Below are 13,582 nucleotides of genomic sequence, written 5' to 3' on the forward strand. Positions count from 1 at the left end.
CTAAAGAAGTAAGGCAGCAGATGAATTTGCCAGCCGAAGGAGAGAACTTTTCTGGAGAAGTCCCGTGTCTACGCTGAGGACTGGCTGTTACTATGGGACATGAGAGAGATGTGGGAGACAGCTTCTTAATATCAACTGCCAGTTGCTCACAGTACTTTGTCTTTCTTTGTCTTGAGGCTGGGAACAGAGGTCAAGTTTGCAAAATGAAGAAGAGGTAATTAAATCACATGCTCTATCTTCTGGGATCTTCTAAGTATTGGACAGGGTATTCAAGTTCGTAATGTAATAACTTCAAAACACTGTCCTATCAAATACATTCAATTAATCCAATATATAGCTTTTTCAGACCTAATAAATCAAATAAATTTAAAATACCTTGAACTAAAAATATTTCTGAAATGCAAAATTGAAAGAATATAAATTATAAGATTGCAGTAACATTAATACTTCCTCAGATCGCCATTTCTCATATAGTCCAAAAGTACAGCATTCAGCAAATCTTCAAGAGACAGAGAAAGAGCAAATACTCATGCTTCTAAAAGTTCAACATTCAAAATTTTAGGGAAAAAAGGTAACTTTACTGTAACTAACTGGAGTATTCCATTACCTTTTATAATGGAAAGTAATTAACTGTGCGACTTCCACAACAGAACAACTTCCCTTAGAAAAGCAAATAAACAGGTGCTCAGATCAAACTTATTTTAGAAGAGTATTATGCATGTGATTTAAGCACTGACCTGTGCAAAGATGTTCTGTGGAGGCTCAAGGGCTTCAACATATGCTCACTTAGCAAACAGCTGCAGCAGTTAAGGATGCTCCTGCCCTCTCCCTCCTTCCCCCGCTGTTTGTTACCTTCCCAGTGCCAGAGCTGCCAGCTGCCACTTAGGGGCTGGCAAAACAACCATACGAGCACTCCTAAGTAACTTTCCTGCAAAGCCAGGTAGCACGGTTTAAACTGTTAAGGATTTTCCACTGCATCAGCTGGGGATCCCTTCCACATTCATTTCCATTTTCCTTTTTGAAAGTGACAGGTTGAAGAAGAGAAAGAAGAAAGGAAGCAAATACAAGTTCTGGTGTAGGGGCAATAATGAATTTCTGAGAGGGCAAAGACACCTAGAACTGCAGCACCTGTTCATGAAATAATTATGTGCTTTAATTATTAAAAGGATTATTGATAATGATGAGTTTAATACTTCTGCAATGAAGAACAAAGATTTACAAATGGGCATGCTTACCTTCCACAGTCCTTATAGCACTACTGCTCAAAAAGGCAAATGCAAAATGATTCTGTCATAAGAGAAACCTTTAAACATTTTTCTATTCATTTCAGTAATTCAGTTCAACACATCAGCCTTATTTGTAAAAATAAAATAAATAATAATGCTGTCATTCATTTAGTCCACTTAACCAGTAGAGAGAAACTGGTCCGAGGCAAAATTCCAGTTTAGAAGTTCTGAAAGGATGATGATGCAGAGATTACAAAATCCTGAACTTATTTTTTTAAATGAGTAGTAACAAGCACATTTGAGAAAAAGTACACCTACCTAAAAGTAAAGAAAAAGCCTTCGACTGGGTTGAGTAGAAATTTTGTATGCGTTATTGTTTTACTTCTTTAATAAATGATGGTAAGAGAGAACTGGATTTGTATCATGTCATGAAAATATATCTTACAGCAAACAGAAAACAAAGTAAAAACTAATGGCAAGTGGCCATGTAAGAAAGTTTCCATCTTGAAAGGAAGAAACCTAAATATTCACCAACTTGATTGTAGTATGTACTGTTCAGATAATAAATACTAGGTTCATATTAGTTGCAAAACATTTAAGACATGAGGTCACATGTCTTTGTCATATCACACTATCCATCTGCTCTACTTTGAAATGTTTAGTAGTTAACTTCACCAAAATAATACAGAACAATATTAGGCTGCAAATTCAATTACAGAAGCACAGGAACATCTATATGTATTTCAACAGATCTAAAACAAAATTTAATTCAGTTTCTCCTTCAAGTATAACAACACTGAATTAAAATTACAGTCCATTTCCCATTAGTGTAGTTACCTATAAAACAATACTCAACCAAAGTATATAGATTCTAGAATTAAATTTCTATTCTGTATATGCAGAAGTACCATGTTCTACACCTTATTCTTGAGAAACCACTATGTATTGTTTAAACTATAGCAAGCATTTGTAACTTTGCAGCTTAAGATTACATGCCTGGTATTTTCTTTTGCAAAACCTTCACTGGATCTGTCATAATTTACTGAATCTTCATATAGGTACTTGAATCTATACGCATGTATTTGCATGTAGGACCAGAACCACCATATGAACCAAAATGTGACCTATTTTGCTTCTCTAGAAGGCTCAAGCTCAGAAAAAAACAGTAAAAGTTCCTTCAGAAATTAAACTGCGAACATTTGAATTTTGTAAAAAAATGTCATGCAGTTAAGCACGGTTTTCCCCATCAAATCACCAGTAAAAACCTATCTCCGTGTAGGCTGTGACTGACAACAATTACCACTAAATAGCTGTTTTACAGACTACATTAAAAATTCTGAGGCCCAGTTCCTAAGGGACAGTGATCTTTGTCCAGTTCCTAGATGACAGTGCCCACATCAAAAAAAAATCATTACCTCTTTCCTTGCTAGATCCCATAATGCATTTTACAGAGGAGAGAAGAAATCACTCCCTAAGACAGTTAACAAGCACCACTTATAAATACAAAATTCATTTAAAATCAGCTTTCTAAGGAGGTTAACTCTCAAAGCAATCAAATAAACATCTATTCCATTTTCAAGATCCCATTTATTTTCAGGAATTAGACCTGCTGTTACTTCTTCCATATGCAGTTACTTGTACTGAATCACTTTCTTTATTGCCTACTTTAAAAAAAAAAAAAAAAAAAAGGATTTTAAATAGCTAGTTCATCACATTTATCACGGACTGATTTCTGAATAAGGTAACTTTGAAAGCATCCCAAAAATACAGATCATTTCTTTTCCTGTGTTACTGGAAAACACAGGAAACAATAACATGAAAATCAGCCTTCCAGAATTACTTCAGATATGGTCAAGTAAGAGACCATGCTGAAAAAAAACAGCACAAGTAAGTTGTTCCGAGAAATACAGGAAACCACATTTGATTTCCTTAAGTTTTATAGAAATCCGAAGTAAACTACTGTTGAGGTTTCTATTTCTCTTGATAAAATTAGCTTTTATTCTGTCTAAATCAAACTATGTTGGAGCACTCACAGATCTCAGCATTTTCTTCCAAATACTGTGGCAATGCTTAATGGCTTTCCAATTTAACTAGGAAAACCTATGAAAGATAGAAAAGACTTCACAACACAGAAATGAGCAGTGGTTCTTTGTCTTGGATCTCCTACCAGGGAAAAAAACAAGGCAATTCTATGTATACAATTAAAATCTAATTAAACTAATGTTCTCTGTTGCCTCTTCCGAAAGAAAACACTTTCTAAGAACTTCATTTCATACAAAGCAGAGAAGGAAAACAAAGGGTTAAAACAGGGATTTGTGGCAGAGTTGTGTCTTCCTCTAGTCCCTTCCACAGAAAGACAAAGCTGTTGATGACAGCTTTTTATCCTACTGCATGAATATAAAGAGCACCATAGAATGAATGAGAAGAGACTTCCTTCAGGAGGATAGGAAGCCCTATCTTGCTGGCATCACTGCTGGGAGAGCGTTAAGAGTTTGGCCAGGCACACACAGTCATCAGCATGGCAACAACAGAAAAAAGAAAAGACCTCTCTAGAGCACAGCTGGTGCCAGTGCTCTGCATTGTAAGTACAATAGAGTAATTTCCCCTCTTAAAAATATGACCAGGATGAGAAAAACTGACAATATCATTCACATTTCTTAGATTTATTCACAATCATATTGGAAATACGATTTTGACCAGCACTGTCCCTGCCACTGCACACATCAGCACAACTAGCTGTGTATTCTGGCTAACAGTTGATCTGGAAATCCATCCTTACTATGTTTTTCCAGTCTGTCAACTCACTCCTGCAAGTCATTTTCAAATAGTTCATTCATAATTTATTTCAAACCCAATATTCGTGAAATCTCACAAGCATCCATCATTAAGTACCAACGGTACAATCTGTTATAATAAATTTCTTAACTTTAAAAAATAAAATATAATTGATATCTAACACCAAAAAAAGATCAGATTTTGTTTAAACATAAAGAAAAGAGCAAAATGAATATATTTGTTATTTAAATGACTGTGTTTTCAAGGTGGAAAACCGAGGCTGCATCTGCAAATTTCATATATTTTTAACTTATATTTATTTCCTTTATTAACTCTAAGTGAGTTTGACATAATTTATCGTACTAAACTAAACCACAGATGTCTTGCTTTCTTGAAGAAGTGGTCCAACTAGTAAGAAGGAACCCACCAGTGTGACTAAAAAGACCAATACTCATTGTTATCCAGATAAAAGAATGAGAGGTATGTTATCTGTTGCATCTTAACTCACTTATTATTATGCATTATCTTATTTCTAAAAATGACATGGACATACTACACTGCTCACCTACAGCAATTCTTTCTAAAATAAAAGTGTGGTGAAGAATATTTGGGGTTTGTTGACCATTATTCTAAACAGTTTGTCACAATAGCTTTAGCAGTTCATATTTTTCGTGTACCGTATCACACATACTTTTAGAAATGTCAGGGCTTATTTTAGCAACTTTAATGGTAATATTCAAAATTATGTCACTGAGTGATTATTAAAAACCTATAAAAGTAACAATCTATTTCACATTATTTCACAGAATTATCTTCTCAAATAATAAACTCACCCTCAGTTAATCTCGAAAATCTTGCAATGTACTCTAGAAATAGTACCACACTATTTTTTTAAATTAAATTTCAAGAGACTGGTTATCCATCACCAGTCTCTTAAAGAATCAGAAGCAATAAGAAAAGAAAATCAGTATATCCCTTACTCTTAAATTTAAAAAAAAATCCCTTTGTTTGAGAGAAGTAACAATTTAAAAAAAAATGGAAATTCCATTGGAAATGATGATAATATTTTCAACAATCATAGTTTTGGTAAAAGCCATTAACAGTTTAACATCAAGCAAGCAGACACCTTTTCCTGGTATATTGTGCATAAAAAGTATTCCCATCTGTTTCAATGCTTTGGCTTTTTCATGGGCTTGAACCTGTCAAATTATTCCATTTGATTTCAGAGAATTCTCATATGGCAATCTATTTTATTTACTTTATCTTCAATAAAATGGTTGAGTGAGCATTAGCAACTATGAGACACAAGTTTCAATCAGTCCTCGGGCAAAGGCGTCAATCTACATTAGACCTACTGTGCTGTGAGCTGCAGCCAGAAAGCTGGAGTAAGACAGGGCAACAGTGAATGAGTGAGCGAGACCTAATAAAGCAGCAGTGAAGAGAGAGAAAATTCTCCCTAGACACTACCATACACTGCTTATATAATGCGTGTGCCTAGTTCAACACACCAGTAGCTCCTTAATAAAGCTGACAGCTAAAAAGGAGCTTCAGACTCCCAACTTTGTTTTACATGACAACTACAGTAATGGTCCTCTGTTCTCGAGCAGGCCACATTTAGAAACCTGTATTCAGTTCAGTTAAAAATTAAGAGTTCTCACCTCTCATTCATGTCACGTAGAAAAAAGAATCATAAAATTATTAAGATGCACACCATGTCTCCTCATTTCATACAATTACTTGAAAAAACACCAACCAGCTTTTCAACTAGCTAGATTTCAACTAGCTTTTCCTTAAAAATTTCTATGCTAGAAACCACAAAACAATCAGTGTATTTGAGCAATAACTCATTTCTGAAGACAGTACCATTAAGGACTAATTCCAAGAAATGTGGGGCATCACTCCTAGATGTCATGAAAATATATCCCAAAGCACAAACTTTGTAATAAGTGATGCAAGTTCCTATTTGATATGGACTGTAAAAAGCAGATTATTGTAATAGCACTCTTCCCAGCAAATCAGAGCATTAAGACTGTACTTAATGTTCAGCTGAACTGAAAAGCTGGCCAGTTTAAATCCATAGTTTGATACTTTGTATAATCATAGCAAAAATTTACTACCTCATAGTTCCAGGCCACAAATTCGATTCTATCAATGTAAACTACTTTTTTACAAAAGTTGCCTTCAGGTTCCCTCAAATCAGTAATTTACAGCTATTCACAATCACCCTGGAAAGATAATTAATTCCAAATTCTACAATAAACAATGTCTCTCTGTTCTAATACAATTCCATTAAAATGTAAAGTACTGTTTATGTTTCAGACTCTTCCTGGTGGAAACCAGATTGAAGACAAAGCCCATCAATCCCCATCCAATTACTTCTTGGAAAGCAGATACCATCTTTTCCTTTCAGCATTATGCTGTTGATCCTCCTCCCCTTCACCTGTGGCAGTATCAAAACTTACTTGCGTTCTGACCAGACATGTGGAAGGGTTAGCCACCTTCATGGACAGACTTAATGCCAAACCATTATCCAGCTGATGGAATGACTTGTACACCAAATGTTTCACATGTCGGTCATCAACATGATCACCAGAAATGAGCCCTTACATAACTCTTGAGAGAGTTCCAGTTCGGCTGCGAGATAATTATATGAGATGTACTTTTGTGCTAATCTAACAATATTATTATGTTTGCCCTATGCAAAATAAACATAGGGAGAGAGACTGAATATTTGGTAGGTATACAAAATGCACACATGTACAATACGTGTACATGAGTCATGCTGTTTAAAGTCCTGTAGTACCAAGAAGAAACAAGAATGAGCACAGTCTCCTCTTCCACAAATTGCCAATACAGAAGAGCTAGATCAATTTAACAATAATTAATGCCACAACTACAATTCAGTTCACTAACACAGAAAATATTCGTATTTAGAAAACTTCCTTAGCTTTTTTCCCAAAGCCTAACTAACTCAGGAAATCCAGATGCAACTGTGCCACTAATAGTCCCCAAAAGTGTTCATTTAAGCCATCAGTCCAAAAATGGAACATTTTTTCTCTGCTTTCGCATTTTTCCAATATGGATTTTTGTCTCGGTTTCAGTTTTTCCAACTCTAACTCAGTTTTCTAAATCTAACTCCTAAACAGTTAAGTGGTCTATTGAAAGACAGTATACAAAGCAAACAGAATTTTTCTCTCTGTTAATTAAAAATGTACTCATGAATGCAATTTTATTTTTATGTATTTCTATCACTACTTTTATGACTGAATCCCAGTTTTCAATCAGTGCAAAGACACCGTGTTCTGCCATAAAAAACTATCAACTCTAAATGACATACTGAAGAGCTACCATTCAGAATTTACTACTATTTCCTCATGAACTACAAAAACATTCCCTCTCCACTTTCATATACTGCAAGAAATAGAGACCAGTGCTAAAAAGGCCAAAAATATTTTGGCTTTCTTTACAGAAAGCATTTTTATAGATTGTATTTAACTTAAAGTTATGGAACAAAATAATGGAGGAAACAGAGTACCAGTTACTTTCCTCCATATGCCTTAAGTTCCAGACATACTGGAATTCAATAAAATGATACTGCCAAACTATTATGGATGCACAAGTCAGTACTACTGCATTTCTGACGTTATTTGGTACAGAGCATAGTAAATTTCCAGAAAAAAAAATCCTTCAAAAAATAAAATCTCTTGTTGGCTCACCGGATTTCAATTACTATACAATTACTACACAGTTTCTATCAAACCCAACAGTTCTCCAAGATACTGACACTGTCTGTGAAGAAACTATCTAGTATTACTATGACCAAGTTACACCGTTCAGACATATGTGTATTAATATGTTGTAGAAATCCAGTCGTATTTCCATTGCCACCTAGAAAGCAAAGAAACTGACCTTTTTTACTGTTTTATCCATTGAGTGATGTAAGAAAAAAGTGTTTTGCAAATGTATCACTACATATTTACATACAGCCATACACAAATTTATATGTGATGCCAGTAATGTCTACAGTTTCCCTATATAGTGCTGTATATCCTTTGATTTACAACATTGCTAAAGCTAATGTACCTTTTCTTCTTTTTAGGATTTCACCATATTCATACTGTACCCCCTTCAGGCCAGTGCCTTAAGTCCTTGGAAAAAGGTGAAGTTAAATCGGAAGAAAGGAATTTTCCTTTCTTATTACCCAGTGGGTAAAGACAGTCACAGTGAAACACATACCAGGACAGTCTTGTTTTGCACTGCTTTGAATTAGGTTAAAAAGGTCTGTGCTTCCTCCCAGAGGGTGAAACTTTAGAAAACTTGTTATAAACATAGTTTCAGCACTAATTACTCGCACCATCATTAACTCCTCTGGAACTACTTCTTTTTCTTGCCCTTCTGAGCCATCAAGTCATGAAGATGGATGCATCAATTTATGGAGTATGTAGGTATATTTTAATATTTCATAGTAACTTAACAGTTACTGCACATGGCATACAGGGAAACAATACATATTTATTTTGGAAACAATGCTGTACATAGAAGCAAGTGGGCCTGGTTCCTACTATGGTAAGTTAGTTTGTTGTACCCTGTTGAAATCTGCATCTATAAGATTTAGCATCAGGCACCAGTTGAGCATATTTTGCAATTTATACATTAAAATATTGCCTAAAATTTTGAATTTGAAAAATTCTGGAAATACTCTCAATAAATTTTCTACCCCTGTAGGAAAAGCAAAATGTGAACAACTGCAACACTCAACATATAGATTAATTCTTTATTGCAAAATGCAAGCATGAAGAATCTGAAATAGAAGCGAGTGGCTTGCTAAGCTCTCATCTTACACTAATTCCTTCAGAATGTCCTTTTCCAGACCTCTCCAAGGTAAAAAAACTGATATCCAGTTGTACATGATTCACTCAAGATAGCTGTGAAGGTCTGGAGCAAAGCAAGGTATTCAGTGCAGACATGCCAAGTCCCAGGGTGGTACTATACTCACTAACAGTGTTTCTGCACAGGCAGGTTCAGACTGTTAGTACACAAAGCAGTTCAAACAAGATTTGAACTCATGGTCCTTGACATCATGGAGTATTCCTGGTTACCAATGGAACAGAGATCATCCCAGCTTCAGGAAACAAGGAATATCCAAACTCAGGGATACATTACTATTTAAACTTGACTTTTAAAATTTTAATTTATTACAAAAAATATTTATACAAATACAGTCTAAAATAATTTTCTAACCAAATTAGCTTAATTATCATACTCCTAATGCAGCTGATGTAATGGAACTATATAGTGAAACTTAACTCCAGGGTTCCAGAGACCTTGGTGAGAGAACCATGTTTTTGCTTATTTCTGTGGCAGGCGCTGAAAAAGCATGTAGGGAAAGCCTACATGACTTAAATATAGTCATCTGCTATCTAGTCATAACACAAGCAGTCGTACATCTCAGTGAATCAGAGGAAGCAGAGATCAGCTATTTGACTACGGACTAGTAAGCAACAGCAGCAATTCCAGAACAAAAGAAAGTTGCAAAAAATAGTATGCAGTACTCACCTGCTTCTTCTAAGCCTCAGAAAGACCTTTTAACTTCAACCTTGAACCGAAGTGATGTCCAAGATCAATTCCAGTATCACCATCCTGACAAGACAAAGCAAAATGTTTACTGCTATTTAGATGACATTTAACAAAAACAAAATAAGAATTTGGCTTTATCAGACCCTCTAATTAGTTCCAGATGTGCGTAAGTTGATTCATAAGTATTCTGAAAGAAAAAGGAAGGCGTTGTAATTTTTAATTTTTCTATTTTGACATAAACATTTTGGTTGAAAGACCGAGCAAGTTGAAAGAGAAAGATTCTCTTAGTAGTCAGCTTAAATGTAGTCCACAAAGAAATAAAATTGTTCATCAAGTTTCTGCCTTGCAGTAGAGGGACAGATAAGGCATCACTCAAAGTCTAGTCTTATTTTTTTTAATTCTGTTTTTATTATTAAAATACCTAAAGGCAAACAAGAGGGAAGCTTCCCTGAAGTAGTTTGTTCCAGACAGAGAACTGCACATAGTATCACTACCAGTAAGTTCATCTGGGAATGACCAGATGACCAATAAGGGTCATCTGAAGGAAGGAACAGAAGCTGGGAGACAGCATGCCAATGAAATTTAAAGCTACATGCATTTTAGGAAGGACAAAAGGACAAGTAAAAAGAAAAAAACAGCTTTGAAGCTGAGACTGCAGGACTGCATTGAAGGGAAAAGGTTGGACAAGGCAGAAGAAATAAAGACCATGCAGGTCCACAGAAAGTGTATTTAGATTACATCTATGCCCGAGCACATTTCCCTTTGCTGAAATCAACTGGCACAGATAATCCTACATCTATGCTAGTATATACTCACATACGCTCCGAAACAGAGGGGCTGCATGCAAACTGCCTAACGGAGGTGGTCGAATAAAAGTCTGGGAATTTTCTGGAACAATGTTAGTTTGCAAAGACCAAATCTGTGGCAGAGACCTGGAAATATTTCCAAGCATTGTTTAATTTACTAATATAGACATAGCCTTAATGCCTGAAACTCTGCGACTTCTGAAGTTGATCCTACCAGCCTCTCAATGGTGCCTCTTGGCAATTCTCCCTTGCTGACAAGGTCAGACGGAAGTAGACTGAAGAGTAAACTGAATGTAGAGTTTCATGAAGAAAAGACTGCTTTCCCACAGTTCAAAAAAAAAAAATCTGTGTTCCAACTGGCATTATTAATACACACTTTGTTACAAAATGTTTGGACATTTAAAAGAGCTGCAGTTCTAACTTCTTCCTTTGTTTGTAGAGTGTAACAAAACCTGCTGGGAAGGTCGAAGTTCCTAGAAAACTGAAAGCTACCTGGCAGCCTCTGTAGTAGAGCAAGTGAAGAAGGAAGAGCAAAGAATGACAGGCTGGAGGAATAAACACTACGTGAAACCCCTGCACAGTAGGACAGCACTGGGAAATGAGAAGGAAATCTTATGAGCTCTTAATACAAAAAGAAAAAAGAAGAAAATGTTAAAAACAGGTAAGGCTCCTAAGCCAAATATGAGGAGGTGAAGGTGGGTGGCAGTTCTTAAAAGTTGTTGGAAAGTAAAATATGTGTCAATGAAACTTTGCTTGATGGTCATGTGGTCACCCTGGATCCAGAATGGAAATGTCCAATCAGTTGAGAGAGAAGCATTCACCTTGCTCTCCTATTTCCCATTAAAAGACTGCAAATGTAGCTATGCCTCTAAATCTTTTGACGTTTCTTGTGCACCTGAAGTTTAGACCGAAATACACCATATGGTTATTCCTTCAACAATACGTGTTGTTTGTTAACAGAGGTTAATATGTAAGCCTCAAACATCAATATTCTGCATTTCTCTTTCTTCCTATATTCCTTTATGCCAAAAAATTTTCAAACAATCAATTTTCTTAGCTTGGATCATATTAAACATCACATTTTGCTTCAGCACAGAAAGCAAGCCAAGATAGTTATGATATATGAAATCTTACAGCAAAACATTACCTATTTTGGCAAGATACAGCCTTCTTAGAAGAAATTTTTGATTATAACATTTTATCGTAATCATTCTTAATATGAAAACAACCACACTCATTAGTCTTGATTATTAAAATTTTATCTTTGGTCTTTTTGAATTATCAGGATTTCTACAATTTTTCAGAAGTCAGTAAGGAATGTTTAAAGTGGACAGGATCACACATAGTAGATATAACAGATATGTCACAGACAGATGGCAGGCCTTACCTATCAACTTTCTTTCTACTGATACAAATCTTCACCTTCAGAAACTTGTGTTTCATTTACGCTACATTCCAGTGGTTTACCTGAGGAAGGCAGCTGCCTCTTAAAAATAATATTACTTTTGTTATAAACATGGATTTGTTTTGATTTTTGTTTGCATCCTAAAACCTGGACCTGAATCATTCCAGTTATTCCAGTTTAACAACAACATTTCTCTACCCTTCCTCCAAATGAGCCTGCACATTCTATCCCTTGGACCATACCAGGTAGATCTTTAATGTCATTGTTTACCTATCCCATCTTGGCAGTGCTTACAGAGATATTTTTTTCTATTCTTCATATCTAACATTTCCATCTGAATTCCATCTGAACCTTAAAAGTTTACAATCAAATTCACAGAACTTGCCAACCAATACCTTAAAAGCATCCTGACAGAATTTCTTTTTTAAATACAGCTGCAGTGGATGAAAGTTCAAGCAATTCTGGCAGCTCAATGTAGTATAGTTTACTGAGGCAGGAACACTCTCATCATGTGAACAGCAGAATACAATTGAATTGAAAGTCACCTGCATGCCACTCAGCTTTAACTTCCTATTCAGGTCCCTAAAATTTGAGTTAAACAAGCAAATACCACAAACTTTTGTAATATCTGAGAAAGGAAAAGTGCATTCGTCAATGACTAAATTAATTTGGTATGTAGACGCTTGTTAAAATGTAGATTTAAAGGAATGCTAATGAATTTTTTCGCCAAATGATAAAGCATGTAACAATTATGATCACCCACCTAGCACAGAAGGTAGATAGGCAATAGATCAATTTTCAACACTGACAAAGTTATGCAGTTGGTACCATTTTGTCATACAATATGCAGCACTAGACTTTTTACATAATAAAGCATTATTCATTATGAGCACAACTAACAGAATTTGGCTCTTATTTATGTGAATTGTCACGGTTGTTTCAGAAATCACTAGAATATAAAAATAATTTAATTCAAAATGAAAGCCAAATTCATTCCTAGATGAAGACATTCCTTTGAAACTTGACTTAAATAAACAAATACAATGCCCACATGCTGCAAGCCATTCCCTTTAACTCATTCATTTATTTGTTTCATTCATCTCTTAGCTCATTTTACGTTTTGATCACAAATCATTAGGCTAAGATTACCTATTATATGTTTGAACACTGCCTCCATGACAACATTTTGATTTGACACGACATGCTCTTATTCATTATCCTGCCTTGTTGGTGGCCTTTGGTATTTTTTAAGATATAAATAACCCCACCAAAGTGCACTACAACTTTTAAGCAGTATTACTATTTGATAGATCAACAGCCACTCTGATGTGTCTCTATTTCACCTAAGACCTACTTGTTCACTTTTTTGCTGTAGTAAAAATGGTTCAAACTGCATTACTCCTTGAAGTGGGTATTTGTGTAAAATATTCCAATGAAGCACTGCTCACCGAAGCATTCAGGAATATTTTAGAACATGGTTGAGGGCCACCTATATAAGGTATCTTTAGATATACTTATATTGAAACAGATAGATTGGGCCAAAGACACAACTGGTTTTAGTAAAGCAAGAATTACTTGCTAGAGAGACTGGCTAATATTTTAAAGGCATATACATTCATTCACTGCTATCCATAGCTTCCACTTTTCCATCGTATAGCCCTCCCATGCAATTAAAAACAAAAGAAGTCTTAATTCATAACAGGACTTCTGAGCAAGTCTTAAATTGCACTATGTCAATGGGACATCCCGAATTTTATTTGAAAGTACATCATTTACACACAATCTATAATGTA

General features: G+C 35.3%; 1 protein-coding gene across 2 annotated transcripts in view; it reads right to left on the reverse strand.

Moving 5' to 3' along the window:
- The window catches only part of FOXP2 (forkhead box P2), a 380,382-nt gene that overhangs the window by 301,370 nt on the left and 65,430 nt on the right, over window positions 1-13,582 (reverse strand). For both annotated transcript variants that reach the window (XM_009286823.2, XM_009286822.1), the window contains exon 2: window positions 9,558-9,641. The gene's annotated coding sequence lies outside the window, so the exon portion shown is untranslated. The remainder of the gene's footprint in view (window positions 1-9,557; window positions 9,642-13,582) is intronic.

The sequence above is a fragment of the Aptenodytes forsteri genome, unplaced genomic scaffold, assembly GCF_000699145.1.
Source record: "Aptenodytes forsteri isolate BGI_AS27 unplaced genomic scaffold, ASM69914v1 Scaffold166, whole genome shotgun sequence".
Lineage (NCBI taxonomy): Eukaryota > Metazoa > Chordata > Aves > Sphenisciformes > Spheniscidae > Aptenodytes > Aptenodytes forsteri.